The sequence below is a fragment of the Crotalus tigris genome, unplaced genomic scaffold (genome assembly GCF_016545835.1).
Source record: "Crotalus tigris isolate CLP2741 ecotype Arizona unplaced genomic scaffold, ASM1654583v1 scf7180000024281.4978605, whole genome shotgun sequence".
Lineage (NCBI taxonomy): Eukaryota > Metazoa > Chordata > Lepidosauria > Squamata > Viperidae > Crotalus > Crotalus tigris.
In genome coordinates, this window is record NW_024100453.1 from 4,356,377 (window position 1) to 4,371,528 (window position 15,152).

General features: G+C 37.0%; 1 protein-coding gene across 5 annotated transcripts in view; it reads right to left on the bottom strand.

The window, feature by feature from the left end:
* Positions 1–15,152, bottom strand: part of RALY (RALY heterogeneous nuclear ribonucleoprotein) — a 286,663-nt gene that overhangs the window by 48,670 nt on the left and 222,841 nt on the right. The gene's annotated exons all lie outside the window — the stretch shown is intronic.

A 15,152-nucleotide genomic window follows, 5' to 3' on the forward strand; every position in this document is an offset into this window, starting at 1 on the left:
TTTGTGAAGGGATTTCTCTCCATCCTGCAATCAAAGCTTCTTCACTCATCTCAAATAGCAACCTATAAACCTCTCTCCTTTTTAAAATCATGCTGGAAAAAGACTTCTTCCTAACAGGACTGTCAAGATTTATTGGGAAAAGGCAAGGTTAACAACAATTAACATATGTTCCTATGGTACATGTACACTGTTAGAAATATGAACATGAGACATGCAACAACAGAATGATGACGAAAACTGAATCTATTAGTAACACACATTCTGAGCATGGCGATATCATTCAGAAAAGAGCCCAATACATAAATGTAACTACTTTCTTGGTGTCTTTATTGCTAAATAAGAAGTTGCTATATACTATATAGGTTTGTTAGGGTACCAGTGGAAATTGAGAGTCCATCTTTGCGAGGTGGGATAGGAAAAAGTTGACTACGTTTCTTTTTTCTTTTCCCTGCCTTTCCACAAGTTTCCTTTATTAAAGTTTGTTTCTGGTAGCATTGAGGAAGAAAGTGTTTAACTATTTCAATTTCTCTTGTCTAAATATAGCCAGTTCCAAGGAGCAAATTCTGTAGGCTAAGGACCAAGGAGGTTTGCAGCATTCTCTCAGTCTACCTCCATCTACATTCATTTACAGATTAAGAAGACAGCATCTCCTTGCTGCTCTTCATTGCACCCTCTTCAAATCCTGTCCTTCCTGGGCATTTGCCATATTTGCTCAAGCAATTCTGCCCTCTGTAGCAAGAGTCATCTGCCTACAATTTTGATTACAAACCATCTTAAAGAGGCAGGCTGAACACTATTTTAATATATGGAGCAGTGCTAGCCTTGGAATACCACCGAGCAAATCAGATTCACCTTTCCCATTGTTCTCATGCCTTATAAATGATTCATGGATTTGCACTCTGAGGATGCAATCTGAACAGAATATCTTCATATTTCACTCCTTGTGATGTAGCAATGCATAATCAGTATGAGTGTCTCAGGCCCTGTTAGTAATTCTAAAAACCAAGACTCATGAAACAAGAACCTGAATACTCATTTATTCCAGAAAGCCTATCAGTCATTCTGGTTGGAATCCTTTATTCATAGTAAGAGTGACTGGGGCATGTATGTGTGCAAGTACTGGTGATGTATGGTGAATGTTCGTGATGGAATAGTAATATTAACTGCCTCATATTAAAATGACTTCAAGGGAGACTAGTTCTGAAAATAGTGATATGGAATCAGACTAGAATATTTACATTAACATTATTTAATATGATTTTGCTTGTGTATATAATGGGGTATGACTATTTAGAAAGATTTTGTTTTCTGCTAAAGGTTGTTAGCTGGAAATCACTCCAAAAAGATTGACTCATTTTGCACCCATCTCTCTCCCTAAGCTTTTTTTAATATATCCTTTTAAAAACATTCTAAGTTGCTGATCTGATTTAGTTGCTTTCAGGAAGCAAAGAATTAGATCCTCTTCTCTCTCCATATTGGGAGCACAGTGGCTTGCGTGGTTGGGATTCTGGGTTGGAGGGTAAGACTTGAGAGTTGCCGTGGGATGCGGTTGAGCTCCTGTCCTTCTCTCCAGCTCCAACTGGGCATCCCCCAGGTGATGGTGATGTCTGTGGCTAATCCTTTCCTTCTGGAAGCCGCTCAGTGCTTTTTACACAAGTGCAATGCAATCTCCATATTAGGATTAAAATTGTTGCTCTGAATTTATTGCAGGATAAGAAAGGCATAAAGGTATTACCGTAGTTCCAACATTAAAGCTTTAAAGCTTTCTAAGTCCAGCTGGACTCTTGCTAACTACATTGTTTTCTTGGTGACAGTATGACAGGGTTTGCTGTTTCCTATTTCTAAGATATTTTCCAATTTCCCCAGAAATTTCCTGGTGGTTCCCCACTGAGGTTTTATCCAGACCTGATTCTCCATAGCTTTTCTGAGACCAGGCAAAATGATCTGCAGTGAATTTAGCTGTAGAATCCCCTATAACTAAGAACATGGCAGCTATTCCTTTTCACAAAGTAAAACAAGACAAAAATCTTAATTTAGTTTTTACCCATCAAATTAAGTGACTATAGCTCTTTTCAGCAGAAGACATCTTGGGTTACCTGCCTGCAATGCAACTACTGAAAATGGGAAGAAAAAAAAAGGCAGCAATTCAAATTTGGCACTATAAACTTGACTTGCTACACAAAGATTAAAAGGAAGACAGATTCCTAAGAGAAGTGCTCCAAACCATCTGCCTCCATGCCTTTCAGAACTATATAAAAATATATAAATATATAAAAATATATAACATTATAATATATAACGTATTGCTATTGGCTATGCTAGATGGGGTTAGAATCATAGAGTCATAAGGCTGGAAGGGACCTTGGAGGTCTTCAAGTCCGACCTTCCTGCCCATTGCAGGAGACATTAGATCATCTCAGACAAATGTTTGTCCCATCCTTTCTTGAAAACTTCCAGCAATGGTGCACTGCAACTTTGGCAAGCAAGCTGTTCTATTGGTTAATTGCTCAAACTGTCAGAAAGTTTCTCCTTAGTTCTAGGTTGGATCTCTCTTTAATGAGCTTCCACCGTTGCTTCTTGTCAGGAGCACTGGAAAATAAATCAACCTCCAACTCTCTGTGGCAGCTCCTCATGTACTGGAAGACAGCTATCATCTCTCTCTTAATTCTTCTCTTTATTAGGCTAGACATACGGTTTCCTTAACCATTCCTCATGTGATTTATCCTACAGACCCTTTATCATCTTGGTTGCTCTTCTCTGCACTCTTTCTAGGGTTGGCATATTTTTTTGGATCGTGGTGACCAAGGTTAATTTAAGAGTTAATTTTTTAAAAATGTGATGACCAGGGTTAATGGAGTTTTAAATCCCCCCAAAATCTGGAGGATAAAAATTTGCTTTATCCCTGTATCAGTTTTATTCCCTTGTCCATAAATCTCAAGCTCTTCCCATTTTATTTCTGATGAATAAAAACTTGCCAAACAAAATTCTTGCATGCCTCTACTAAAAGACAAATATAGATATGGTGCTGTTTTCTTTTCTGCCTGTATACTGCATGGGATCCTTTTCACAAAATGCTGGTGTACAATGCCATGTTCTTCTAAGGCTTCCATCTGAACAATGACTTAGCAATAAATCCAGCATCTGATAAGCTTTCCTTCTTTCTTGTCATCCCTATTCTCTTAATAAGATGAAAGAAAACAGTGGAATGGAGTGAATTATTTTTCACTCCAGAGTATCAATTTACACTGAGGTTTGGCTTGATTGATTGCAAACACCTTCTGGACACTTGTTGAAAGTCTAAGAGGCTGTGCTAGTTTCCACTCCACCTTCAATGAATTATAGTTTGTCTTAGCAAAAACATTAACTTGTTTCTGTGAGCAAATGGAGAAACTGTATGCTTAACCAATAATGGAGTCTGAAAACCAATAGTGCACCATTAGAAAATAGAACTCACTCATTCATGGTAAAATTCATTGCTGGAGAGAAAACACTGTTTTCAAACATTGGAGTGTTACAAATGTTTGATTCAGCCTAAATAATGCATAATATGTTTTAAAAGGATGTTATTAATTTTCATACTACTTTATTATTTTTCCTGTTGCCATTATTGTCATACTTAGTAATTTAATAATCATCAGGTAAGCTTGAGAAAAGCAAATTAATGGTTTTGCTGTGAAGATGATGCGTTGAAGCTAGTACACCATGAAGGCTTACTGATTACTGGAGACACCAACTGGCCTATAAGAAAGACAAATGAAGAAGAGGACAGAGACATGGCAAGGCAAAGTATTACATTGCCAGTATATTAAAAAAAAAAAAAAAACAGCAGGCAAAGCAGATAATCATAAAAGCAAGAAAGTTGAAGAAAAAAATGGAAGGGTTGGATTCCTGCTGCAAAAGACCAAGTCTTAAGAACCAATGTTTACAAAGCCAGAATTGAGAAGACAGCAACAGATAGCAAATATGATCTTTGCAAAGAAGCTGAAGAAAGCATGAACTACCTAGTTAGCTGCTGCAAATAGATCACACAGATTGATTATAAACAATGGTATGACAAAGTAGCAACATAGGTGCATTGGAATATTTGCAAGAAATAGCACTTGCCTAGAAACAAGAACTGGTGGGTCGACAAAATAGACAAAGTAATAGAAAATGAAAAAGCTAAAAGGTACTGGGCCTTTAGAATTGAAAGAGACAAGCATAGTACCAAAGCATCTGGAGCATCACTTGACCACCGTTGGCATTGACAAAATCACCACTCAATTGCAAAAGGCAACTTTACATGGAACAGCTTACATCCTGCAATGATGCCTTTAACACTATCATCAACAACATCTGTCTATCCCAGATTGTTGGGAAGGATTCAATAGGTAGATAAAAAGTGTCAAATCCACTCTATATATTTGTGCAACCAGCTATAATTTATTAAGTATGTATACCACCCAACTCCCAACAACTCCAAGCAACTTATAATTGTTGAAGCATTTTAAAACAAAGAATTATAGAAAACACATGTGCACACACATAAAGCATCACAAGACAGAATAACAATGGCAAATAAACTCAGAAGGAAAGAGGGGAAAAAGGGGACATCAATCATCTTTGTAATGTACTGAGATTGGAAAGGAGTCCAATAAACTTTGATTTTAACACTTTCCTGACAATAAATTTAACAATGAAAGGGCACTCTTACTTTCTTAAGTATGATAGCATAAGACAATATAAAAATGTAGTTGGATTAACTCAAAAGCCATCTAGTCCAACATTTTGTATCTCACAGTACCCGACCAGCTGCATTCAGGAAACCCATAGGCATGGAAAATCTGTGATTTGCCATTGTTCTCAGTTACTCCTTAGCATTTATGATATACCATATGTATGATTCAGGAGACAATATACACATCAGGACGAATAATCATTAATAGAACAATAGATTTGTTTAGTTCCCTCTTAAAGTCATTCAAATGGATTTATCAACATATTTGATGGAAGTGAATTACATAGATTAATTGTAAAGTACTCTGTAAAGTATTTCCTTTTATTGGCCATTCATCTGTCTGTATTTAGTTTAGATAGATTAATTCATTTTCTATATGTGTGAGGAAACTTAGAATATCTCTAATTAGATTTACATACCATACCTGCTTTTATATACCTCTGTCCTGCCTCTTTTTACCTATCTGAACTGAATACCTCACTCACTGCAATCTGTACAGAAGGGGAGCTTTTCAAATTCCTTAATCATGTTGATTTGTCTTTATTGCATTTTCCCCATCTATAAAATATTATTTATTAAGCATGTTGATCAAAATTGTTCAATGTATTCCACTTGCATTTTCATCAGAGAGCTATACATGGTGATTTGGTGATTCCAAACTGGATCTCACTGGTTTAAAAAACAACAACCAAGATTTGAGGGGAAAACTACCATTGAGAAGCATAGTACTGTAGGAGAAACCTGACAGCCAGTCAATCCCCATTATGTAAGAAGTGCACATCTGGAGAAGGGTATTTGAAAATGCTTCCAAATATTGTCCAAATAGAAATATATTGTTTATATACGTGGAACTGGACTGAATTATTCCCTATTTTCAGATTTCAATCTGAAATTGAGTGTCTTTCTTATAGGAGTAATTCATTCATTCATTATTTATTAGATAGCCTTATATAGCTGCTTGTCTATCAGAAGGAACTCTGGGTGAAAAAACAAAATAAAAAACACAATAAACTTTATAAAGATCCTGTCACCTCTCCAGAATCCTTGCTGGTCACAAAAATTCAACAGCACAAGGACTCTGTCCATTTTCTCAGGAATAACTAGATTGAATTCAGCACAGATGAGGCTAAAACAAATGAAGGACAGTCACAGGAATTGGGTATGTCTAGTCTAGAGAAAAGAAGGACTAGGGTTGACATGATAGTAGTGTTACAATATTTGAGGGCTGCCACAAAGAAGAGGGTATCAACTTATTTTCCAAAGTACTAGAAGGCAAAACAAGAAAAGAATGGACGGAAACTAACTAAGGAGAGAAGCAATGTAGACTAAGGAGAAAATTCCTAACAGAACAATAAACCAGTGGAATGGCTTGCCTTCAGAAGTTGTGGGTGCTCCATCACTTGAGGCTTCTAAAAAGAGACTGGAATGGTACAGGGTCTCCTGCTTGAGCAGGGGATTGGACTAGAAGACCTCCAAGGTCCTTTCCAACTCTGTTATTCTGTTATTCAGATAACTGGACAAGAATCAGCCCCAGCACAGCCAGAGTTTAACTCTGACCAGATCCAAATGACCTTATCAACACAAATAGGGTTGTTGTGCAGCTATCTGAGGATGCAGTAAGGGCAGAGAACTAAATATATTTTGCTGCCCTTATCATTTATTAAGATAATCCTTACTGCAGACTTGTATCTGTGCTAAGTCAGAATTGCTCTTTGCCTTCTTCCAGTAGTGCTCTAGGCACCTCTTGCTTACTTCATCTCTTAGAGCTGCTCCAAAAACCATGGGACCCTTCAGAATCCACATGGACAGAGAGGCTGCATAGACATGATCTGATCCAAGGCTGCCATCACTGCTTATCACAAGCAATAACCAACTGAATCTTCCTCCCTACAACTGAGTCATCCAATAATATACCACAACTCCAGATCCTATCACCATTGCCCATGTAATGAAAACACTACAGTAAAATAGTCCTGCCCATCAATCCCAAAGATGCTTTTTCCAAAAGGCAACCAAGAAAGGTTAACCAAGAAAGTCTAGTTGCTTTTTGGAAAAAGTACCTTTTGGATATCCATGTCCTGGAGAATCTCCACAGCCATCCTGTCCATCAGGTTCCCCCTGCCCCTCTCCCACCCAATTCCTTGGGTTATTCACAGAAAACAACATCTGTGCATATACCAAGAATGAAAAATTGGCAGGTGAGTCTTGCCAACTTGGCAACTTGTCAGCTGTATAATTAACTTATAATTGATCTTAGTTTCAATTATGGAAGTATGACCACTTCAGTAGATTAAGATCAGAGTTCATTATACATATAGGAATTACAAACAAGATTAAAATTACATTTCAACTAATTAGATGTTTCAACAGCACCACTAATTTAAATTGGCTTCCTGCATGCTTGTAGAGTTCGGGGCATGGTGAAAGCATAAATGGGTTTTCTGTTAGACTGAAGGCGCCATTATTACATTGGGAATGTGCAGTGGGAGATACATACTGGCTCAGCTATTTACAGTTCTGGATTGGTCTTCAACGCTCACCTGGTTCTTGAAATCTCCCACATGTGAGACATACAAATTAAGAAATAAAGATACGTTTCTGTGTGATCCCTGTTTCTTTCACCGTTTCTGTTTATGAGCCTGATATTAATTCTTCCTTGCTTTCACTGGTTGAGGAATTTTTCAGATCTGAAGTATATCAAATAATGATGAATTGTGACTGACAAGTTTCCAGAAGAAATCGGCAGTTATAGTTGCTTTTCCACTTATAAGAAAGCAATAATTATTATTCCATGAAGTCATCTCAATAGGTATGACCAGTGCCTAGGAAAGCAATAATGAATTTCTTTGCCAGATGATTCGCTGATTATTTATTTGGATGTTAAAATATGCCCACAACAGCAATATTAGAACTACAGTACCCTCAAAGAGGGAATCAGATGGAAATATGTAATTTAAAATTAATAGTGGTCTTATTGTATAAAATTGATTTTGATTTTCTTCATGCCAAATGTGATAAGCATACCAAACATGGGTTAATTGTGGATTTGAGCAAGGATAAAAAAGATTTATTCTCCTCAATTAGCTGGGCTTATATTGCACACATTTGAACCTAACATGCTATATAGACAACAACAAACCTCCCATGAATCTAACATGCTTTTTAGACAATAACAACAAATCTCCTATTTCTAAACACCTGGAACAATACAAAGAGAAACAGACAGAGATCAAAATAGAACAAATTTATTCTGTATTCTGTATTACTAAAATAATCAGAGCATATGAAGCAGGAAGAAGTCAAGACAGTGACAACTAGCAGCTTCTGATATAAGCTCCTGTGTTGTGACTAGACCAACACCCCCTGGCTGTCTCCAAATGTACCATCTAGAGGCAAAAAAATCTGATCATTCCAAGTAATGAAAGCTGAGACCATATATCCAATAAAGTGAAGAATGGGGTTGGAAGAGACCAAACATGATCTAGTTCAGCCTTCTGTTCTCCCAGTTTCTAGTCTGATGCCCTGAAAAGTCCACAAGCAGGACAAGACTAGAATAGCACATTCCTACATGTGAATTCCAGCAATTATTGTATTAACTGCATTTGATTCCATTCCCCCTTTAAAGCCAGATAAGTAGGTGGTTATTATTGCATCTTCTGACAGTGGGAAGGAATCTTTTCAGAAGGAACATAAAATATTAGTTAGTGCAATTAACTAAAAAAACACTTTTGTCAATCAAACACATAAAAATGATCAAAGGTTATGTCCAGTAATGTAACAGAATAAAAGAGTTGGAAGGGACCTTGGAGGCCTTCTAGTCCAACCTTCTGCCCAAGCAGGAGATTCTATACCATTTCAGACAAGTAGATATCCAATCTCTTCTTAAAAACCTCCAGTGATAGAACACCCATGACTTCTGAAAGCATTCATAATCAATTTAAAATTTCTAAAGGTGTAATAATTAGAACAAGCCTATCTCAGTAGTTTAGTTGCTCGATTCCTTGCTGCCTTCTGTTTTTTCTTATCTATTTCAAAATCTGTCTGCTACTGAAAGAATCAATGGAGACAGTGTGAATAACTTTAACTGGTACTGCAGAGTGATCTTTACTTACATTTATATTTTGCCTTTGGCTCAAGGTGGATGTAGCCCTCCTCCATTTTTCCTCCCACAACAGCTATCTTGTAAGATAGGTTGAGGTGAGAGAGAGTAATTAGCTTAAAGTCACCCAGTGAATTTCTAAAAATCAGGGTAGATTTTAAACCTGGGTTTCCTCAGTTTAGTCCAGGGGTGTCAAACTGCTGGCCTGCAGGCTGAATGCGCCATGTCAAAACCGTGCCCACCCCATTGCCGGCAATGGGAAAAAAGTCACAATACATTACGACACGTCACCTGATGTCGTGAGTTTGACACCCATAGTCTAGTCCAATATTTAAAGCCTTCAAAGGATTAAGTATACACTAAATGTCTATATTCAGAATATCAAATGCTGTCAACTAAAGTCTTGTTTATAAACTTTCCAAAGGTTTAAGAATTATGTCCATTTCTGGTACTAAATGGACATTATACACAGCCCAACAAGATAATACTTCTAGTGTGGTATGACTTGGTTTGCAGCTAACAAGCAGGCAGAGGAAACCAGCAACTTAGAATCAAAGACATGTTGATGTCCAAGCAAAGCCAAGATTCCAGATTATAGACAGGAATGTAGGAATGGAATTGAACAATGTTGAAAGACAACAGTTTGATCCCACAAGAACTTTAACAAGATTGCCAAGTAAAGGAAGATTTGGCAGAAGACTAATCAAGGAGAGAAGCAACCTAGAACTAAGAAGAAATTTCCTGACTGTTGGAACAATTAATCAGTGGAACAACTTGCCTCCAGAAGTTGTGAATGTGCCAACACTGGAAGTTTAAAGAAGAGACTGGACAGCCATTTGTCTGAAATGGTATGGGGTCTATTCTATTCTATTCTATTCTATTCTATTCTATTCTATTCTATTCTATTCTATTCTATTCTATTCTATTCTATTCTGGAAGAAATCTGGAAGTGACTTAACAGGTATATATAAATGTATAAATAAGAACATAGAAAATAAAGTTCTGTGAAGAGTTAGCATAACCCATATAGATTTTTACCAACCTCAGTATAAATCCTGTTTAGCATAATCTTGACCCCCCCCAAATCTTTAATAGTGGGGAAAAAAAGACTATTACTTTTTAAAATAGTTTTTTTCCAGAATACATTATTTTAAAAGCTCCAGAACAGTCCATTAAGACTGATAGTGAGGCGGTCCATTGCCCTGTTATAAAATTAGAAGAAAAATGAAGTGTTTCCATTTAACCATTGTCTGGCATTGTTGTAGGCAGAATTTTTTTTAAGTGCTTTTACCAGAACAGTTTAGATACAGGCATATACCCTGTGAAGATATATACCTTGGGCTAAATTTAGTAAACATGTTTCAATATAGCTTCTTTGCTAGGCTTCAAATAATACTGTACTTATGTTGGATTAGTTCATTAATTGGGTAAAGGTTAGTTTTAAGGACACATAAAACATTATTTTGACAAAACAAATGCCATAGGACATTATTATTATGTGCCTTACAAACACATGATGCCCTGCTTTGCAAAAATATTGGGTCCCAAAGTAATCTCAACAGATGCATCCCAGATAGCTAAAGGGTAATAAATAGACCTAAAGTCATTGAAGCTTCTCCTCAGCCCCTTTGAATTTTGTCACGAGAAGGAAAGGTGGGAAAGATGAGAATACTGGCTAAATATTCAAAATGCTTCAAGGTATATCTATCCCAAATAATTTTACAAAACATTGCTCCTCCATTTATTTCTTTATTTCTACATTTTTTGGCTTGGAAGATCATTTTTTTAAATAAAAACTTTTAAGCGATTTAAAAAATTCTCAGTTTGATGTCAGTATTCAAGACCATCTTCATTTAAGCTGCTCAGCAGCACTTTATCTGATCTACAAAGACATATAGAAGAAAAAAAAATCCTTTGCATGTGCTCTTGGGTCTCTCCTTGCATCTGTTTATTTCTTTTCAGTATAAATTGGATTGAAATGACTCCATAAGTATAACCAGAAGACTCTGAGTTGGAATTTTCAGACACATCGCTTGAAGCAGTTAAATGTTTTCTTCATAATACCATATACAATTTTCAGGCACAGAAAATCGACCCATAATAATAATAATAATAGTAAAGTTGGAAGGGACCTTGGAGGTCATCTAGTCCAACCCCCTGCTCGGGCAGGAAACCCTACACCATTTCGGACAAATGGCTGTCCAGTCTCTTCTTAAAAACTTCCAGTGTTGGAGCATTTACTGCTTCTGGAGGCAAGCTGTTCCACTGATTAATTGTTCTCACTGTCAGGAAGTTTCTCCTTAGTTCTAGGTTGCTTCTCTCCTTGATTAGTTTCCACCCGTTGCTTCTTGTCCTGCCTTCAGGTGCTTTGGAAAATAGCTTAATTCCCTCTTCTTTATGGCAGCCCCTGAGATATTGGAATACTGCTATCATGTCCCCCCTTGTCCTTCTCTTCGTTAAACTAGACATACCCAATTCTAGCAACCGTTCCTTATATGTTTTAGCCTCCAGTCCCCTAATCATCTTTGTTGCTCTTCTCTGTACTCTTTCTAGAGTCTCAACATCTTTTTTACATCGTGGTGACCAAAACTGGATGCAGTATTCCAAGTGTGGCCTTACCAAGGCATTGAAGAGTGGTATTAATACTTCGCGTGATCTTGATTCTATCCCTCTGTTAATGCAGCCTAGTACTGTGTTGGCCTTTTTGGCAGCTGCCGCACACTGCTGGCTCATATTTAACTGATTAACTGACCCAGATGCATAAGCATAGAAAGAGGATCAACTCAATAAGATTTATTGCATGATTTTTTTTGTCTCTTTCAAAAATATTTCATAGGTTACCCTTTTGCGGGATTTCAGGCCTTTGTAGGTTTTCGTGTATAATAATATGAAACAACAAAATATAATAACATTTGGGAAAAGAAGAAATAACAAAGAGAATAAAGCTTGAAACTGAGAGGTGTCAGCCTCTACATATATGTCTTTTTATTGTTGGAGATTAAAGTTCAAAGACATCACATTGACAACAAATTTACATACTGTCAGGTATGTGATTTTCCCAGTTGTACATAGGAATGTGAGAGTGGAAGGCTGAAATTGATAAGTTGAACATTAATGCTGGAGGACTGATGTTGAGAATAATTTGGACCACAAGAAAAATCAAATCATTTAGCACTAGATGAAATAAGATGAGATTGCTCACTGGAGGCACTGTTATCGCTGCAACATTTCAGAATTAGTATTTTATAAGTTTACAATTGTTTTTAATGAGCAGTTTAGATATAGTTTTTATTAGTTTACAGAGGATGAGAGGAACAAACTATAGCTCAGAATGTCACCATCTTTGCAAACATTTTGAACACATAGTGTAAAGGGAAGAGACACTGGAAAAGATCCTGAGGCTTGGAAAAAGCAAAGGAGTTGAAGATGAAGCCATGGAAGATGAAACAGGCAAGAGCTTACAAAAGTAGTTGCTAAAAAAAAGTCCTGTTAAAATGATATCTATCAACTCATAAATGGTCAAAAGTAATATGACTACTGAATCACAACAATTGTTGAAGATATTGCACTTCATCAGACTCTACATGCCATAAGGACTTGGGTTCAGGAAGAAGAACATTGATAAAGTATATCAGTAATGTTGATATTATTACACAAAACATGGAATAATTTGAAACTTGGAAAGTATTTCATGCTCTGCCGTGATGTTTAATAACAGTTGCTGCATGAATGAAGTTGAGAATGTTACATAGTTTGGAATCATCTCCAGCTTTGTCATTGCAAAAATTTTATAATGGCACTGAAACTTACTTGTCAATGAAATCTCCATTAATTGTCCATTAATTACTTTACAGTGGAGGTGCTTCTTATTTGCATTTCTATATTTCCAATTTCAGGAAGGAAAAAAAACTATGGACCCACAGATGTTTTCTCAGTTTGACTCTCAAAATGAATGTTGAGAACTAAGTTATACCTAGTCTTCATGGAGGATCTCTAAATTTATGCCCAGCTTGGATTCTGGGATATTATAGCTTACCATCCCTTGATAAACTAACTCCTGGGTTCTGGCAGGGGAATAGAGCTGCAAAGAACCATCTTAGTTTGATGAATCTGCTGTCCTTAGTATTCTTTTTTTTCAGACAGAACTCTTCAGAAAAGATCTTAGCAAAGAAAGAGTGAGTAAATGAGAGAGAAATAAGTGACTAAGTTTTCCCAGTCCTGGAAAAACAGGGTAAAATCAAAAGTCCAGCTCCACAAAACACCTCAGAATAAGTTCTACTAAGTTCTTTTGTTCTCCACCTCCAATTTTTTTCAGAGCTAGTTCTTCAAAGCAGTTTCCAATCCAAATGGGAGATCTATGCCCTTGTCTGCATGCTAGAGGGCTGCTTTCAAAAGCTTTAGAACAGGACCAGGGGCACTTAGATTTCAATCTCCTCTTGCTCATGAAGTTTGCTAATTGTTTTTGGTTCAATACCTACCTCTCATCTTGATGAACCCATAGGCTTGTGGGAAATATTAAAGAAAGGAAAATCATATCTGCTTCTGGAAGAATATAATACAAATGTAATTCATGCAAAGATCAATGATGTAATTTTCAGCAAAATGTTGCAACCCCATTCAATCCATTCATAGCCCTGCTCTTCCCATTTTCTCTATTTCCAATGTATAATTGACTGAATATTTAGGATTGAATGGTAAATGTTGACACAATTGTGCTGGAGCCCCTAAATTATTTTTCAATTTGCCAACATGTGAATCAAAGAAGCTTTAAGCCAACATAAATATTATATTGCATTCCACTGGGTTTTCTGGGAGTGTAAATCAAAGCTGTCAAGGGCTATCTGTTATGGGTGTGTAATATGATATAGATATAGATGTTGCATTATACTGCACCACCAATACAAAAAGAGCATCTCTCTGAATTTAGAATATGGATTAGATGCCATAATATCAATCAATCAGAATAGAGCTGGAAGGGACCTTGGAGATCTTCTAGTCCAGCCCCTGCTCAAGCAGGAGACCCTGTACCAGGGGTGTCAAACTCGCAACATCATGTGATGTTGTATCATGTATCATGGCTTTTTTTCCATTGCCGGCAATGGGGTGGGCACAGTTTCGCTATGATGCATCCAACTCACGGGCTGACAGTTTGATACCCCTGCCCTATACTATTTCAGATAAGTGGCTGTCCAGTCTATTCTTAAAAATCTCTAGTGATGAAGCACCCACAACATCTGAAGGCAAACTGTTTCACTGGTTAATTGTCTTCACTGTTAGGAAGTTTCTCCTTAATTCCAGGTTGCTTCTCTCCTTGATTAGTTTCCATCCGTTGTTTCCAGTCTTGCTTTCTGGTGCTTTGGAAAATAAATTGACCCCCTTTTCCTTGTGGCAGCCTCTCAAATACTGCATAACTGCTATCATGTCCCCCTTAGTCCTTCTTTTTCTAGACTGGCTATACCCAAATCCTGTAACCATTCTTCATATGTTTTAGTTTCCAGGCCTTTAATCATTTTAGTTGCTCTTCTTTGCAGTTTTTCCAAAGTCTCAACATCTTTTTTGTAATGTGGTGACCAAAACTGGATGCAGTATTCCAAGTGTGGCTTTACTAAGGATTTATAAAACGGTACTAATACTTCACATGATTTTGATTCTATGCCTCTGTTTATACAACCAAGGATTGTATTAGCTTTTTTGGCTGCTGTCACACACTGCTGGCTCATGTTTAAGAGATTGTCCACTAGGACTCCAAGGTCCCTCTCATACTTACTGTTTTTAAGCCAGATTTCACCTAATCTGTACTTGTACCTTTGGTTTTTCCTGGCCACATTGCCCATTGTTCAAGTTTGTCAAGATTTTTTTGGATTCTGAGTTTGTCTTCTGGGGTGTTGGTTATTCTTGCCATCTTACTGTCACCTGCAAATTTGATGAGTTCCCCATCTATTCCCTCATCTAAGTCATTTATGAATATATTGAAGAGTACTGGGCCTAAGATAGAACTTTGTGGTATCCCACTGCTTACTTCCCTCCATGTAGATGTATTACCATTAAGGACTACTTGTTGAGTACAGTTTGTCAGCCAGTTACATATCCATCTGCTGGTGATGCTGTCTATCCCACATTTTTCTAGCTTGCCAAGAAGTAGGTTGTAGTCTACTTTGTCAAATGCCTTGCTGAAGTCCTTGCTTACTATGTCCACAGCATTTCGATGATCTTCTAATTTAGTCACTTTGTCAAAGAATGAAATAAGATTGGTTTGGCATGATCTATTTTTAACAAATCTGTGCTGGTTACTAGTTATACTTTTATTTGTTTCTAGATGTTCACAGATCTGTTTTT